The sequence below is a fragment of the Paroedura picta genome, chromosome 9 (genome assembly GCF_049243985.1).
Source record: "Paroedura picta isolate Pp20150507F chromosome 9, Ppicta_v3.0, whole genome shotgun sequence".
In the NCBI taxonomy this organism is placed as follows: domain Eukaryota; kingdom Metazoa; phylum Chordata; class Lepidosauria; order Squamata; family Gekkonidae; genus Paroedura; species Paroedura picta.
Genome location: NC_135377.1, coordinates 45388989 through 45405154, shown reverse-complemented (window position 1 = coordinate 45405154; position 16166 = coordinate 45388989). Strand labels below are relative to the sequence as shown.

Here is a 16166-nt window from a genome sequence, read left to right as displayed (position 1 = left end):
CCAAATTTCAGTATGACTTCATACAGGGAACACTGTTGCCCAGGCAAAAAGGCAACAATAAGGAAACTTGCATGCTGCTTCAAACTTTCCTGGCACTCCTCCATCCAAGAAGAGTGCCCTGAAGGCCTCTTTGATGGCACATAGACCTTTTGAGGTGTGCTCCCACTTTGCATGCCACAAACTAGATGTTACATGCCAGGTGTGTATTACTTTTCTCCAGTATGTTTAAAAAAACAACAAAGCAGCCACTGGGCTGAAATTAAAGTGCAGAATTAGCAAGACCAGAGAAGGGATGCTTAACTCTTTCACATATAGCTGCACTTCTGTATTTCACAATAATCACCAAGCTCCTTTTTATCCCACAGGGGGAAGGATTCAGGGATCTGTATCTTTTATCCTGCTTGGTGGGCAAATTGGACCATGGGTCAACCACAAAGCCCATACTTTCCTCAATTCCAAGCAGGGGCCAGGTGTTGGGAAAGGCCTTTAAGAATGTAACCTCAGGATCTGGAAAGCCAAGGTTTTACAGGTCTTCACTGACCACCAAATCCAGGTTAGGAAATTCCAGAAGATCTGGGGGTGGAGATAAAATGCCATAGAGTCCACTTTCCAAAGCATTATTGTCTCCAGGAAAACTGGTTTCTGTAGTCAGGTGACAAGCTGTAATTTGGGGATCTCCCAGTTCTGAGCTTAGGGGGAGTAGCCAGTTCTGAATTTAGTGCTCCGATTTGGTATAATCCTAATTCATATAAAGTTCTAATATAAACATTTCATACAAACTTCTGCATTAATGTTGTGTTAGCAGGCAGGTTTTTCCTCACACTGAGGGGTAGTTTATAGGGAGCCATTTAGAAACAGCCTTCTTTAATATCTTATCAAATATTAATTTGCAACACTCAACACAGGAAGTGACGGAGCATGCTACTCCACCACCGCAACTCACCTGGCCAAAATTAATACTGCAAAAGACATCAGTTGCATTTCAAACACAAATATACACTGTCTGCTCCCAAGCAAGAATAGAAACATGGACACCAGCCGGATGTGAATCCCCAGAACCTACCCAGACACTCAGCTTATATTCTGTGGAAATGTAAGGGCTGTTTCACTAATGGGTTCCTCCCATTGCATACATTTGGGACAATAGGATCTCTAAGAACTGGTAACTAATCTTGTCAATTTCTCAATATCTCCTTCTCTTCACACCCACAGACCTCAATTAGTAATTCCCAACACGTTGTCTCACCCTGGTAGCTTCCTGTCCAGAACTGGAGAGGTTGTCATGAAAACATTAACACCATTAATTCTACTCAAGTAGAGCAATCACCGTTATTGTCTGCCTCCTGGAAACCCCACCATGGTTTCACCCGGAACATTGTCCACACCCAGATAAATCCATCACATGCCTCCTATGGTCATAATCACACTGAAGAAGTGTCATCAACACATTGTTTTAGGGACCAGCATATCAGCATAGCCTGAAGTAACATTTGGTTGAGGCTGATTGGTTCGACAACATCCACTGGATCCCCAGACACCCCTCCCCACTATCTGAACCCAGTCGGGGTTAAAATCATGGTTAGAAAGTTATTATGATTGTTGTTATTATGAATTGTGCTTAGAAATCATGGTTAGAAATGGTTAGAAAGTTATGGAATCATGGTTAGAAAGTTATTGTTATGATTGTTGTTATTATGAATTGTGCTTCACTTCATTTTATGTAAACCACCCTGACCCTCAAGAGAGAGTGTTATAGAAATCAAATATAATAAGAAAGAAAGAAAGAAAGAAAGAAAGAAAGAAAGAAAGAAAGAAAGAAAGAAAGAAAGAAAAGTGTGTGTGTGTGCGTTCTGGGACTCTCTGCAACCCCCTCTCTTGCATATGGACCTGCCTTCCTCTTCTGTGTGTGTATCCAACGTGCATATTCCTACTTGCATGCGGGTCTCAATTTGCTGCTATATCTGCAGATTTTCCTCTTCACATCATGAAAATAAATGTTGCCTCTTTTCCCAAACACTATCCCTCTTTACCTCATTTTTCTCTAACCAATCTTGTGTTTTAATTCTCTCTAACTATAAAATATAATAAAGCAAATTTAAAACTATAAAACTACTATAAAACAGAAGGTCAGTTAAACAGAGCCAGAATAAATCAAACCCTGCAGCAGAACACTTGATGTAAAATAAATAACACTCTGAAAGCAAAGAGGCATTCACTGGTTATGTAGAAGACAGTAAAAAAAATAGAAGACAGTAAAATATGAGCTACTCGCCTCAGGATCTTAAAGGCTGGGCAGAGTGAAACCACAGTTGTTCATAGGCATCAGTACAACCTCTAAAGTACTTGGAACAAGATCTTTTAAACAGATAATGGCTTGGATTCTGCCTAGAATTTCCCATGATTTTAAAAGGAGAGGTAATTTTTGTCTAGAACATCGGGGGGGGGAGAGGAATAGCTGGTAGGGAATCAGAGGTCTACTGTGGGAGGTGGAGCTTACAAAAATCACACACAGCTCTTGCTGCTGTGGAAATTCTAGGTGGAATCCAAGCCATTTAATTAAATTCTCCTCTTATAATTTAGTCCATCAATGTCCAGTTTTAGGTGAAGGGTTGGTTGTTCAAGCCCTACTAGACAAGCAAAAATAGGCTCTGTCCACTGAGAAAATATTCACCTGTTCTTTTTGTAGCCCTTTGAATACAACAGTTCATTGTTCCTTCTCTAGTAAGCTGTATTGCAAAAATAAATGTTTCGATTTTTCTTAGTCTTGGAGATTAATCAATATATTCCCCCCTAAAAGTATTGGACAGTTTTTGATGGTAACTGGAAGTGTGTTGTAAACTTTGTATAATGAGTCATTATAGCCATAATTGTGCATGCCTTCACTATGGCAGCAGGGCTGCACCTATGCCATTTGTTTCTTTTTCTTTTAGAAAGATTGTGAAATTCTAAAGCTTTTCACTGTAGACGTTTTTACATGAAATGGTTAAAAACCAGTTAAAATCAGTTTAAAAACACTGATACACATATTTTCATTGATGGATTTAACAGACATAGAAAAATAGATTGATAAACCTTTAAAAAGACACATGATATGCATTTCTGGTGGGAAAATATGAATGACATCTTGAACTACATTTGAGATACTTTACATAGAGCTGCCCCTTTCAACCATCTACTATTGTTGAGACATGCAAGATCTGTAGCGTGCACAATTCAAAAGGATTTGGAGAATATCACACGGGAGCATCGGAAATGTGTATTTAGCATAGTTAGAATAGGAATCTCCTGATTTTTCTAAACAGTCTCCTCCGGTGTCATGACCAGCATAAGAGGATGCTTCCTGCTTCTTGAACATACATCTCTTCACTTGCCTCCGGAACAAGCTGAGTGAATGCAGAGCAGAGCAGCTAGGCAGTAACAACTCTCTTTTTCCTCTTTCTATAAAAAAGTTGTTTCTCTTCTGATTTAACTATTTTATTCTTTTCAGCAGCTTGGTACCGTGCACTTCTTTGCATATTTAAACTCTGCAAACAATTATCACCATAACAAATATGCTGCCAGCTTGTTTTGGAATGAAAAGTTGTCTGCTTGGTAATCTATATCACTGGATAGATTAATCAGACAGATAAGATAATTTTGTTTTGTTTAAAGCAACTCAATCAAATTCTTTACTTATTTCTTATCCTGTGTCTTCAGGAACCTGCCTGAGATGGCTTACGAAATAAATATAATACAAACAAAATAGAATTATCACTCTCTGGTTTTTAATTTATATAACTGTTACTTAGCTAATTAGCCAAATTAATATCTCTAATCTTCAGTAGATATCTCAGTTACCTAAAAAAATTTAAACACCAAATGACTCAGTTTCTATTTTATAGCTCTCTTAAAACACACATTCCCTGACCCGCTGCCCTCCCCACCCCCAGTGCATTTCAATAAGCAAAGCGCATGAAGGGATTTTAACACTGATCTAAGCCCTGCCTGCTTTGGGTGACAACTAACGTTGATGGCAACATAAAGCTTAAGATATATCAGCTAAGTGGGAAACAAGCCAACATTTGGTAGAAACCACAAACCATTGTAGCATTGGAGGGCATTGCAAGTGTGTAGGGCTTAGCTGGTTTTCCAGCCCGACTCCACACTAGGGTTGTGTGAGGTGGCATCCGAATTGGCCATTTCAGGCCAATGTGGCCAGCGCTGCACCACAGGGGGGCGGGGAGGTGCAGGCACCAGTGCGTAACTCGACACACACACACACATTATGCTGGCAACAACCCTGGTGTCCATCTAAGCAATACAATGGTCACTCTTTCCAACCTTCAATCTGTGGCACAGCTTATGATACTAATGAAGCATTCAGCAAATCAGACCTTTCGAAAAAGAAACACATTGCACAAACAGCCAAGGAAGAGAACAAGCATTATTGTATGTTTCAAACACTGATTTGATTAGAACCCTTTTCATCTTCCGGAGATGTCTCTCCCACACAGTGCAGAGGCCTATGGGTATCATGGTCAGAGTGGCCACATTCCTTCTGGTTGTGGCACCTTTTGAAAGTAGACCTGGTTGTAGGAGGAACACTGAGCTCATGTCTGCAGAGATTCTTGGACTGTGTTCATTCCAGGGATACTAACAGTCCACCTTACAAGAACTTTGTCCCTTCTTCCACCTTGTTATGGTCTGCACATTGATAGGACTGGAGCAGGATGACACCAAAGAGCCATCCTGACATCAGCATGCACCAGTTGGCTACTTCATTCATGGTTGACCTGGCAGCACAGCCAGCCAGCCATGCCATTCAGTGACTGGTGCCCTGCAGGGGTATTGCTATTGATTCCAGTGCAATTGCTACAACTCCTGCAGCTTGGAATCAGACCATTTTGGGGTACATATTTCCTCACTGCTGAGCAAGCAGTATAGAATATCAGTTGATAGTGGTAGTGGCCAGGCCTTGGGCTGCCCAACATATAGGGGTTTTAACTTAAATTGGCATAAATTGTCTTTCTTCTCGAGAATCAGTTCCTCCACAAATCAGTCTCCTTCTTTGTGACAGATGGCATGACTGTAGTCCTACTCACTCTGTCAACAGCACCATCAAAACCATTTCCTGCAGTGCGTTTAACCAGGAATTTTCTGTTCAGATAGTGACCACGCCCAACCCTGTTTAGCTGCAGGAACCAATAGCCTGAGGTGATGCAATTACACTGTGAACATTACACATCTTTTGCACCATCTTAATCTCTCTGATTTCTACTGAGTTTGCTCCTACCTAGACAACTATTGGCAAAGTATAATCTTGCATGCTATTTTTGCACATGCATTTGAGTACATTTTAAATATTTGCAAGTTCTGGTACAGCTGGTACAGTGATGGGGCTAGGAAGCCATGTGTACATCTTCCTCATCTCCAAGGCAAGTCATTTAGCTACAGGTATCAGATTTTATATATTAACTAGAATTTAAGCTCGCTGTAGCCAAAATGCAGCAGATGATAGCAGGCAGTGGGTGAGTGCAGGAGGCCCCCCGCCCCCCCCAGTTAGGGCATCCCCCTCCTCCCAGCCCCCCAAGGCCCATGCTAAAGCCTGCCCCAGCTGCCCCCCTTCCCCACCGAGTCCCTGGGACACAGCGGGCCTGCTCCGAGTCCCGCACTGAAGCCTCCCCTGCCCGGCCACCTCCCCCGCCTGGCCGCCTCTCCCCCCCCCGAGTCCCTGGCCTCATGTTTGCGACGCGGCGGGCCTGCTCCAAGCCCCATGCTGAATCCTCCCCCCAGCTGCCCCCTCCCCCCAGAGTCCGGGATGTCTGGGACGGGCCAAGGGGCCAATTGGGAGCCGCATGCTGCATGGCTCCCGATTGGCCCCTTGGCCCCGGACTGACACTTGGAGTGGACAATTGGCCCCTTCAAGTTTTTATCCTGGACTCACCCCGCCCCTTTCTCCGCCCATTTACCCCTTACTGCTTTATTTTTACAGCTTCCATGGAGCGGTTTACAGATGCTTACAATTTGAAGCTGTAGAAATGTTCCATTTACCACCTTTTCATTTTTAATACATTGTCATCAACATTAATCAATAGAGTTTAGCTAGATTTGACAATTCCAATTTAAAAAAATTACACCATACAATATATACAATTAACCATATAATTTATAAAATAACACTCAACTTAGTATTTTCATTCTCAGTGAGATTCACAGTTGAACAATCTAATTCGGGTCATAATTCTATTACTTCAAGAAAACATAGATCCCTTTTTGCTAAGGATACACATAAGCCAGTCCTGCGTCAGCACCTGCAGTGTAATTCTCTGGTCTCATGGGGGTGAGTAGCTTGTTCTCTAATTCTCTCCTTCATGGGTGACGTGAACTTGAGCTGGAGAAAATTTTAAATCAAATAAGATTTTAAAAACTTCCATAAAGAGTAGTAGGGCGAACAAAGGTGTGCTATTGGCTACTTCTATATTTTCCCTTCTAAAGAGAAACATGAATATTCCTCTGTGAAAATCAGGAGAGCGCTCAGCTTTAAATAAGGAACAAGTTAGAACACATGAGAAATGCTCTTCCATTCTCTCCTGCTATGGGTTCTCCTTTCTCCTGCTTTGCCTTTTTCTTCTTCTTCTTTCTCTTTCAATGCAAGCGTTTTTCTCTTCGTCTAGGCTGGACTTCAAGATTGGGCTTTGGCAGGTATTTCAGATGGCTCTGCCTAAAAGCAATTTTTCCAGAAAGAGCGAACTGACAGTCTTTAATCTACTTTTCCCTAGAAGAGAAGGCAGAGGAACAGTGGGGAGAAGATGTCCCTGGTTAGTAGTTATGTTGTGGGCTTTATTGATTTCATGCCTGTGACCACCACACAGTTCTAAGCCTTGACTTGCAGCATACAAAGCTATCCACATTCTGGAGTGTCATTTGTGAAAATATATATTCTCTGTGAAAACAAAAGAAGATTGTAAAATGGCATTAGCAGGAATGGAAATGTGTGCAATATTGGCTGGGGCAGGAGATAAAACTAACTAAATAAAATTGGTCTGATAAAATGCATTTCTTTCCTCCAGGTAGTTAAAGCTGTTGCAATATTGAATTATCTGTGCAATATGGTTGCCTGAGTGTCTCAGCATATACTGAAGAGAGTGTACACATGGCTAATAACAAGTGATCCTGCTTTCTCCACACACACACACACATAAACTTTGCAATCTTTATATTCTTCCTATATCTGTTTGCAAGTCCCATTTCAGCATGCAGGTAGCACCTTGTGCTGGGAGAAAAACAAAGCTTGAATCCAGTGCCACCTTTAGATATAACCGAAGAAACATGCTTGCCCATGAAAGTTTATTGCTTGAGTAACATGTTTTTGGTCTTAAGCCTCAAACTTTGTTCTGTTGCTTCAACCAACAAAGCTATCCACCTGAATCTGTGTTACAAGAGGTTTCACTCAGGCCGATTCTGCATGGGTGGAAAAGGCTGGGAGGGCACTCATATGGAAGTGGGGCTAATCCCCATTTCCACGTGACATTGCTGCCAGGCCAGACTCCTCCCACACCTGGTGTGGATACGGGCCTTATTTGCCTCTCTTTCACCATGGGGGCCAACGGGGCCTGTCCCACAGCAGGCCCGTGTGGGCATGGAAAAGCCAGGACTACAAGGCCCAGGTTTTCCCTGTCCTACAGAAGTCCTGAGGGGACTGAAAATGCCCCACTCAGCTCCATGGCATTTCATAGCTCTGTGGGGCCAATTGGGGCTTTCTTTTCTTTTTTTGCAGAAAGGTGGGATTGTGTTCTAATGCAATCCCACCTTCCTGTGAAAAAAACCTGCACACACTCTGCAGCAGAACCTTCCCTCCAGGTCTGTGTGCATGGGAATGCAGAAATATGGGGTGGGTAGTGTCCACTGCTGAAATGTGTCCCCCATGGGGACACAGGAAGCAGCGGAGCATGTTGCTCCACCGCAACACATCAGTGGGACCCCAGAATCAGCCTCAGACAACTCAAATGACACAGAAAGAATTTTAAAAGCTTCTTTGAAGCTATTTTTGTGTATAAATAATTTAAAATGTTTGTTTGAAGGAATGTATCTGGGTAGCATATAACAAACAACAGTTGTGGTGCCTTGGTTGCTCAATAAACTGTTAATTTCAAGGGAGCAGCAGGGTGTCCCTGGGATTATTGAAAATCATGTAGCCCATTTTAAAAATTCTGATAATAGGGTATTAAGGAAATAGAGCTTAATGTGGAACTGGATCCTTACCTGCAGCTGGAATTAAAGGGGGTTCCCTATGGATTATCACTAATATCACATGCAGTACACTATAACAAATGACAAGGCAAACTGAACATTTTACAAGTACATGGTATTGTTTCAACATGTTTTGCTACTTTGTTCACAGGCACCAATCCATAAGTAAGAGATATAGATAGATAGACCTTACTTTCCTCTACAGCCTAAACCTTCTGTACCAAACCAGATAATTAGTACTGAGCACAGCTCCAGCCTGCATCTTCTTTGCTATGTAATAGAAAACTGTCTTTAGCACTGCTTTCCAGACCATTCATTACCCACAGTTTAGGATTCAGCTTCAAATGTTGCCTGTAACATTTTAAGAATGTTTAAATGTCATTTCATCACAACTTTTTCTGATTGTTTCAAAGGGCACACTTCCACATCAACCTATTTGTTAATGAAATGTTGGCATTGTCAGCTGCTCCACTTAGATATGCAATAATGAAGTTTTTGAAACAATAGGATATTGCTGTGTTTGATATGGATACAGCCCCTTGGTAAATTATTTTGCTGGAGGCTACAACATTTGATGCTGGGAGTTGGTAGAGGCATGAATAACTCTAACCACTTGTGAAGCTTCAGAGCTGAGCTGAGCCACAGCATGTCGAGTTGCCCTTTGATGCAAACTGGTTGAGCAGGTTCCTGGTCTACTGAGGAACCGGTTTGACAGGCCTGTTATGCCAACAAATTCTGGTATGATTCCATGTTCGAGAGAATGCAGAAACCTGCCCAGCCAGTTAAATGAAAGACATATTAGGTTATCCATTGCACATTGTATATATCTTAGGTGCAGCAGAGCTCCTCTGAGCATTCTCTGGTGTGGTCCACAGAGGCTTCCTCATCCTATACATGCTTGTTGTGTATAGACTTGGGGGGGGGGATCAACAAGCACTAATCACCACTGCTGATCAAGGGCAGACTAACCTTTCATACCTTATATGTAAAGGTAAGATTCTGAAGTCTCCTTTAATATATTATTTACGTTTAAGACTTTATCCCAGACTTTATCTTATCATGCATGCAGCTGTCTCCTTCTGTATTTACTGATGTGTTATCACTGCTCTACCCTATCCTACTGGTGACATCATTGGGCAGTTTCTTTGACTAACTGTTCATCGAGTGCATGGCTAGAAAGACAGCTCAAGTTGGTGTGCCTGGGTTTTAGTCTTTTTATTGTTGACTTGTTCTGTGAATTATGGAGAGTCAGATTGTGTGTGTGGAATAGGTGCTAAAGGCACTGGTCATTGTGACAAAGGAATAGGCTGTGCATAAGGAAAATGATGGGTTTGTTTGGGGTCTTTTTTGCATTGTAACCAATACTCATAAGCAATGTTGCAACATACACATTATTTAAGACAGTAGATTTCATTCACAAGTTTTGATACAGTACATCCATTATTACCATATAAGAAGATGTTAAAAGCTCAATCCATTATTTGCATTATTAAGTAATAAACAATAGTATTAATGAAGAATCCAAAAGCTTGAAGAATCCAGCAAAACTATAAAGCCCATCTTAAATGTGTGAAAAGTTACTCCTTGAGTTATGGATCTTGGTACATTTGGAAGCAGAGTGTCAACTAAGAATTAGAAAACAAAGACTGTGGAATCTGGTAACTGATTAACTACTGAAGCTGAGCAGTGTACTGGCTGAGCTGAACCGAAAGGAATGAAGACAGGTTTTGTCATGCCTGTTAGGACAAAATAACTTTTGTTTAAAATGAATATGACTCTTCGTAGCCTTTATTTAACTATATTAGAATATACATAGGATGGTGGTTTTTATTCCCCATGGAGCTAATTTTAGCAAATTTTAAGCAACCTTTTTTCAAGTCATGACTAAGTAAAATATCAGACCTAGTGAGCTATTTTTGAAACTGTTTAAGAGCTGAGTATGTTAAGTGATATCTTCATCTAATCTGAAAGATGATCTTAGTACAAATATCCAAGCTCGGGGGGGGGGGGGGGAGATTTGAAAAATGAGGCGGACAGGAATAATTCGGTTTTACTTTCTAAAGCATTACGCATACATACTATGTTGAAAGTAAATCCCATTTGAATTCAAAGATTTATTCCCACCTGCAGTCCTATCATCTAATCCCTTTTAAATTAATTCGAATGCAGTTCCAATAAAACAATGGGACTTTAGTTAATCTAACTACAACTAACTTGATCCAGTAGTTTCAACAGGATTTAGTCTCAACTAATCATTGGTAGATTTTTCTCCTATAATTGAAAAATTGGCAGATAGTTCATGAAATTGTCACATATTATTTCTAGGCACGGAGAGTAATACATTCTTGTATGTACCAACAAGTTTTGATATTGAGTTCCATACACATAAATTTTCTACATCTTACAAGGAACAAGTAGTAATAGGCAAGAATGTCAAGCTAAAATGACCCTGTTGTTGAATTGGTCCATACTGGTGCCTAGGTGCAAGCCACCCAGCATGCCATGTTATGATTCACTGTGCTCAGAGCACTATGTGCTGTTAACATGAGCTATAGCCTTAGCCCTTATCTGCAGTCCAATCTCCCCTACATATTAAATGATGACAAAGTAATGGATTTTTAATGCAACATTTAAGTAATTAGCTTTCATTAATAACTGGCCTGAAAGGAATAGTTTTCTTTGAAACAGACAGTGAAACGTTCCTTTTGGGAGGCAAATTTGGGATATTATTAAAGGACAGTGAATCATTAATGTATCTGAATGTATAGATAACAACTGAGTTGTTATTAAAATAATAAAATAGGAATAGGGGCAGGTACTCCAAACCAGAAACTGTTCCAACTGGAATTTCTGCAATCTTCCTTTGTAATGCATAGACAGAGTTGATGCTACCTAAGTCAGTCCTGATAGAACCCTAAACAGTTACACCCTTCTGAGTGCCTTGAAATCAAGGGGCTTAGATGGATTTAGCTCTGCATGGGATTGACACTGTTAATGCTTTGGATTTTGGAGGCTGGCTTAAGGAACAGCACAATGCAAGTGGCAATCATATAACTCCTCTGGTAGTTGCAAAGAACATTTCCTCCTAATATTGTGGGGTAGAGCTATAGTTACCCACTGGTGGGTGCTCTAATCTCACATACACTGTTCAACTCCCCATGAGATTTATCCAATCAAACTACCTAGAGAATCACAGTACAAGCACCTGACAAAGCTAACCTACAAAAATAGCATATTATATACTCTGAAACTGGGAACTGTTAGTTAGCCAGCCTTAGGGATGAAGGCACTTGTTCACTTAGGGTTGGAGACAGAAACATGCACAGATGCATTGTTCATAAGAGTGATGTTTAATTCAGAGTTGCCATAGCCGAGGAACTGGGGAATGCAAAATTCTAAACCGATCATATTTATCCTCTGGCAAAGAGCCACTGCTGTATTCAGCACATGGCCAAGCACGTGTCTCTTTCAAAGTGTGAGTCTCATGGGTGTCTCTTTCTGCTTAGACAGATAAGTGAATATCTTCGAGAAATAGCAATATTTATAATGGCCATCACTTAACACAAAGTTCATAACTAACTGAAGTTTTTGTGATTCCATTGTGAAAGTATTCAATTACATTTAATTATCCATTCAAAGATCTGGTTTGCTGAAGCTCTTATAAGCTATTTGTAAAGTTCAAGGCATTTGGTATTTTCTTTTAAAACCATCTGCAATCTGGGTCCAGTGTATCAAAGTCCCCCCCCCCCCCAACAAGCATTATGCTCAGCCAAGTTCAGCAGGTTCGTGATCCCAGCTTGATGGAATGAGCTCCTTAGCGAGATTCAGTCCTGCCCAAACTCCAGCAGTTCCATAGGGCAGTGATAGTCAACCTGTGGTCCTCCAGATGTCCATGGACTACAATTCCCATAAGCCCCTGCCAGCAAATGCAAATGCTGGCAGGGGCTCATGGGAATTGTAGTCCATGGACATCTGGAGGACCACAGGTTGACTACCCCTGCCATAGGTTCTGTAAAATGGTGCTCTTCCACTAAGCCTTTGGCTGAGGCTAGCACACCTGCTGCATGGTCTACCTTAGCAGACTATTGGGCCTTCCCCTATGTACACCCCACTCTCCCCTGTCCTTGCCCCCCCACCTCTCACTTGCCTGACCCTCCTCCCTGGTCCCCCCTTCTTCCCTCCCACCCCACACCCAGACTTCTTCCTCCCTCCCACTTCCCCCCACCTAGACTCACTGCCAGTGAGCGGGGGCGCAATACCTCCTTAGGCAGCTGATTACACTGCTGAATTACTCTGAGGCCAGGAGAGCACTCATATGGAAGTGGGGCTAATCCCCGCTTCCACATGACATTGCTACCAGTCTGGCCCCCTCTCGGGCCTGGTGTGCATTAGGCTGCCATTGCCCCGCTTTAAGGGAATGTGGATATTTTCCGTGTTCCCTTAAGCATTCCAAGGGCCAATGGGGCCTAGCCCGGCAGAGGCCCTTTTAAGTCTGGCTCCACCCAGTACTACAGAGGCACAAAGAGGACAAAAAAAATGCCCCACTTGGCACCACAGAGCTTTGTGGCACCAAATGGGCCATTCATTTTTGCAGCAAGGTGGGGTTATGTTCTCACGCAATCCCATTTTCCTGTAAACCACACCACCGTCCCCCAAATGACAAAACATTTCCACTGCGGCTGCATCCCCCACAGGAACATTTCAGCGGCCATCTCAGTCCACTGAGAAAATGTGTCCCCTGTGGGAACATCGGAAGCAGCACAGCAGGCTGCTTCACCACTGTAGTGCCACTGGTGCGGAACTGCTCTGACTGTGAATGATTTCCCTCCCTGATATCTAGCTGGTACCATTCTGCACATAATTTAAACCCATTACTGCAGGTCCTATCTTTTACTGCCAACAGGAACTTTTCCCAGCCCTCCTCTAAGAACCTTCCCCTGTCCCCTCTCAACCTCCTCTTCTTCAGGCTGAACATTCCCAAGTCCTTCATCCTTCCGTCATAGGGCTTGGTCCTCAGGCCCTGGATCATCCTTGGCGCTCTCCTCTGAACCTGCTCAATTTTGTCTGTATCTTTTGGAATCCGCTCACTGGCAGTGAGTCTAGGTGGGGGGAAGTGGGAGGGAGGAAGAAGTCTGGGTGTGGGGTGGGAGGGAAGAAGGGGGGACCAGGGAGGAGGGTCAGGCAAGTGAGAGGTGGGGGGGCAAGGACAGGGGAGAGTGGGGTGTACATAGGGGAAGGCCCAATAGGAGGCCTCCAGAACTGTACACAGTACTCCAGGTGCAGTCTGACCAATGCAGTATACAATGCAACTATGACATCTTGTAATTTTTATGTCATGCCTCTGTTGATACAGCCCAAGACTGCCTTCTTTTCTGCTGCATCACCCTGTCTGCTCATATTTACCTTACAGCCCACAAGTACCCAAAGATCTCGTTCACACACACTGCTACCCAGAAGTCTAGCTCCCATCCAGAATGCATGCTACTCAGTTTTGTGATCCAGATGTAAAACTCTGTACTTACCCTTGTTGAACTGTATTTTATTCTCATTTGCCCACTTTTCCAGTATGTTCAGATTTCATTGAACTATCTATCTTCTGGGGTGTTCACTACTCCTCCCAATTTGGTGTCATCTGCAAACTTTTAATGAGGAGACCCTCCACCCCATCATCCAGATCATGACAAAAATGTGGAAAAATAGCAGACCCAGTACTGAGCCCTGTGGTACCCCACTGCTCACCTGTCTTCAATCTGACAAAATACCATTAACCACCACTTTTTGGGTGTGGTTTTCTAGCTAATTACCTATCCATCTAACCTTCCAAAAATCCAGCCTATAGTCCTCCAATTTACCCATCAGAACACCATGGGGGAACATTGGAGAGCCAGTTTGGTGTAGTGGTTAGGAGTGCAGACTTCTAATCTGGCATGCCAGGTTCGATTCTGCACTCCCCCACGTGCAACCAGCTGGGTGACCTTGGGCTTGCCACGGCACTGATAAAACTGTTCTGACCGGGCAGTGATATCAGGGCTCTCTCAGCCTCACCCACCCCACAGGGTGTCTGTTGTGGTGAGAGGAATGGGAAGGCGACTGTAAGCCGCTTTGAGCCTCCTTCAAGCAGGGAAAAGCAGCATATAAGAACCAACTCTTCTCTCTTCTTCTTGTCAAAAACCTTACTGAAATCCAGGTAACATCACCTGAGTTTCCATGTTCAAGTGAAGACTGAATTTCTTATATGTAGTATGTTCAATGCAATTTAACTGTTCGTTTGATGTAATAATTAGTACTGAAATAAATATCTTCAAACTCTGTTACTTCAAATTTTGTATTGTGAAGATTATAAGAAAAGGTATGAGAAGCAATATCTAAATCCTGTGTATTATTTAATTAAACAACTGACATCCCTGCTCATTATTTAGCAGTCATATATTACATACTGCATTAAAATAGAGCTCTGAGTTCATAGTTTGAGACAGACTTCAAGTGCAATAATGCAATAACCTTTCCCACAGGTTTATTGTCTAGGTGTGGATGTTTACTACTTCTGGAAAAGTGACATATGCAGCAGTAAATTTCACTGTCACCGCTGAACACATTCAGAACAGTCTTCCCAATAATTTTATCAGCTCCAGTTAGGTAAGTAATAAGTTGTTATGGTCAAACTAACATGTTTCATCTCCCCCCCAGAAGATAAGTGATTCCTTGGCACAATGATTCTTAATGATGGCAATTTACAAATTGCGGAAATTCAGAACTTGGGTGCCAGGCCCAACTCAGGAAATAACTGGAAATTTGGGAGATGGTGCTTAGCAAGGATATAACATTGTGACTCCATGTTCTGTGATGTCAATTTCAAGTCAAAGATCAAGTGATGTATAGCATGATGTCATTTCTGGGTCATACACTCCACATTGCCACTTCTCATGATGTCACTTCCACATTATAGCCAAACTCCACCCCTCCTTTGAGGTCACTTCCTGCTTTCAAAATTTAAATCCCATGTCTTGCGCTGTTTTCTATTCCCCTACTTTTTTTTTCTCACCATACATTATTTGTAGGTTTCTTCTCCAGGCTTAGCTCCCTTATTGTCAAAGGATTTGTACCTGATTTTCCCTGTCCATTTTTGTGCTGAGTGGATGCTTATTGCTCTGGAAAACATATGACCCACCCACAGGTTTGCTCAGTCTGGAGAGTTCTGGGATTATGCCTCATGAAGCCATCCAGTTGCCAAGCTGTCAGGATGCACATGCAGTGTACCCACGGAAAGTGAAGCCAGGGCTCTCTGTTTCTAGGGGCCTATCTATGTGTGGATGGAAACCAATTCTCCCAATATGTATGCATATATGACCCGTGCAGTGAGAGCTGGCCACGAGATTCCCTGGCATGCAGGGAGGGCTGAAGGAGGAGAAATTGCCAGGTCTGAAGGCTCCCTCATTTCAAGGAATGCCCAACAAGCAAAGAGAGTAGGCCAGGCAAGATCCATTCTCCCTCCAAGCCCACCGGACTAGTAACAAACACATCGAGCGTCTAAATACAGGCTGACATTCATTCAGCAATAGCAGCAAGACAGGACGCTGAAGAGGAAGGAAGACGACGCCAGACTCGCCTCTCCGGGCCAGAGAGAGAGAGAGAGAGAGAGAGAGAGAGGTTCCGGCTCTCAGAGGCGGGTCGGCCCGGCCTCCGGCCACCAGGGGCTGCTCGGCGCCACGCTCTCCGCCCCCAGGCGGGCCGCTGGGAAAGCGAACTTGCCGGGCGGGAGAAAATGAACGGCGCTCTTCGCCCGCTTTCTCTTCGCCGCCGCGTAACGGGGGCGGACAGCAGCGGATCTTTCGCCAGGTAGTGCCGGCTCCGGCTGAGGTGCGCCTCCCCTCTGGCAGCCGGGCCGAGTCGTCGCCGCCGCCGCCGCCGCCGCCTTTCGCCCGGGGTAGGGGCCCGCC

At 43.2% G+C, this 16166-nt stretch overlaps 1 protein-coding gene across 6 annotated transcripts in view; it reads left to right on the top strand.

Moving 5' to 3' along the window:
* The first annotated feature begins 9053 nt into the window (after positions 1–9053).
* The window catches only part of RBBP8 (RB binding protein 8, endonuclease), a 41768-nt gene continuing 34655 nt past the window's right edge, over positions 9054–16166 (top strand). Inside the window, exons 1-2 of one of the 6 annotated variants that reach the window (XM_077352610.1) lie at positions 9054–9220; positions 14742–14865. The gene's annotated coding sequence lies outside the window, so the exon portion shown is untranslated. Of the gene's footprint in view, positions 9221–14397; positions 14417–14741; positions 14866–15892; positions 16154–16166 lie in introns of those variants that run through there. The other 5 variants (XM_077352612.1, XM_077352615.1, XM_077352611.1 and 2 more) reach the window with 5 other exon arrangements.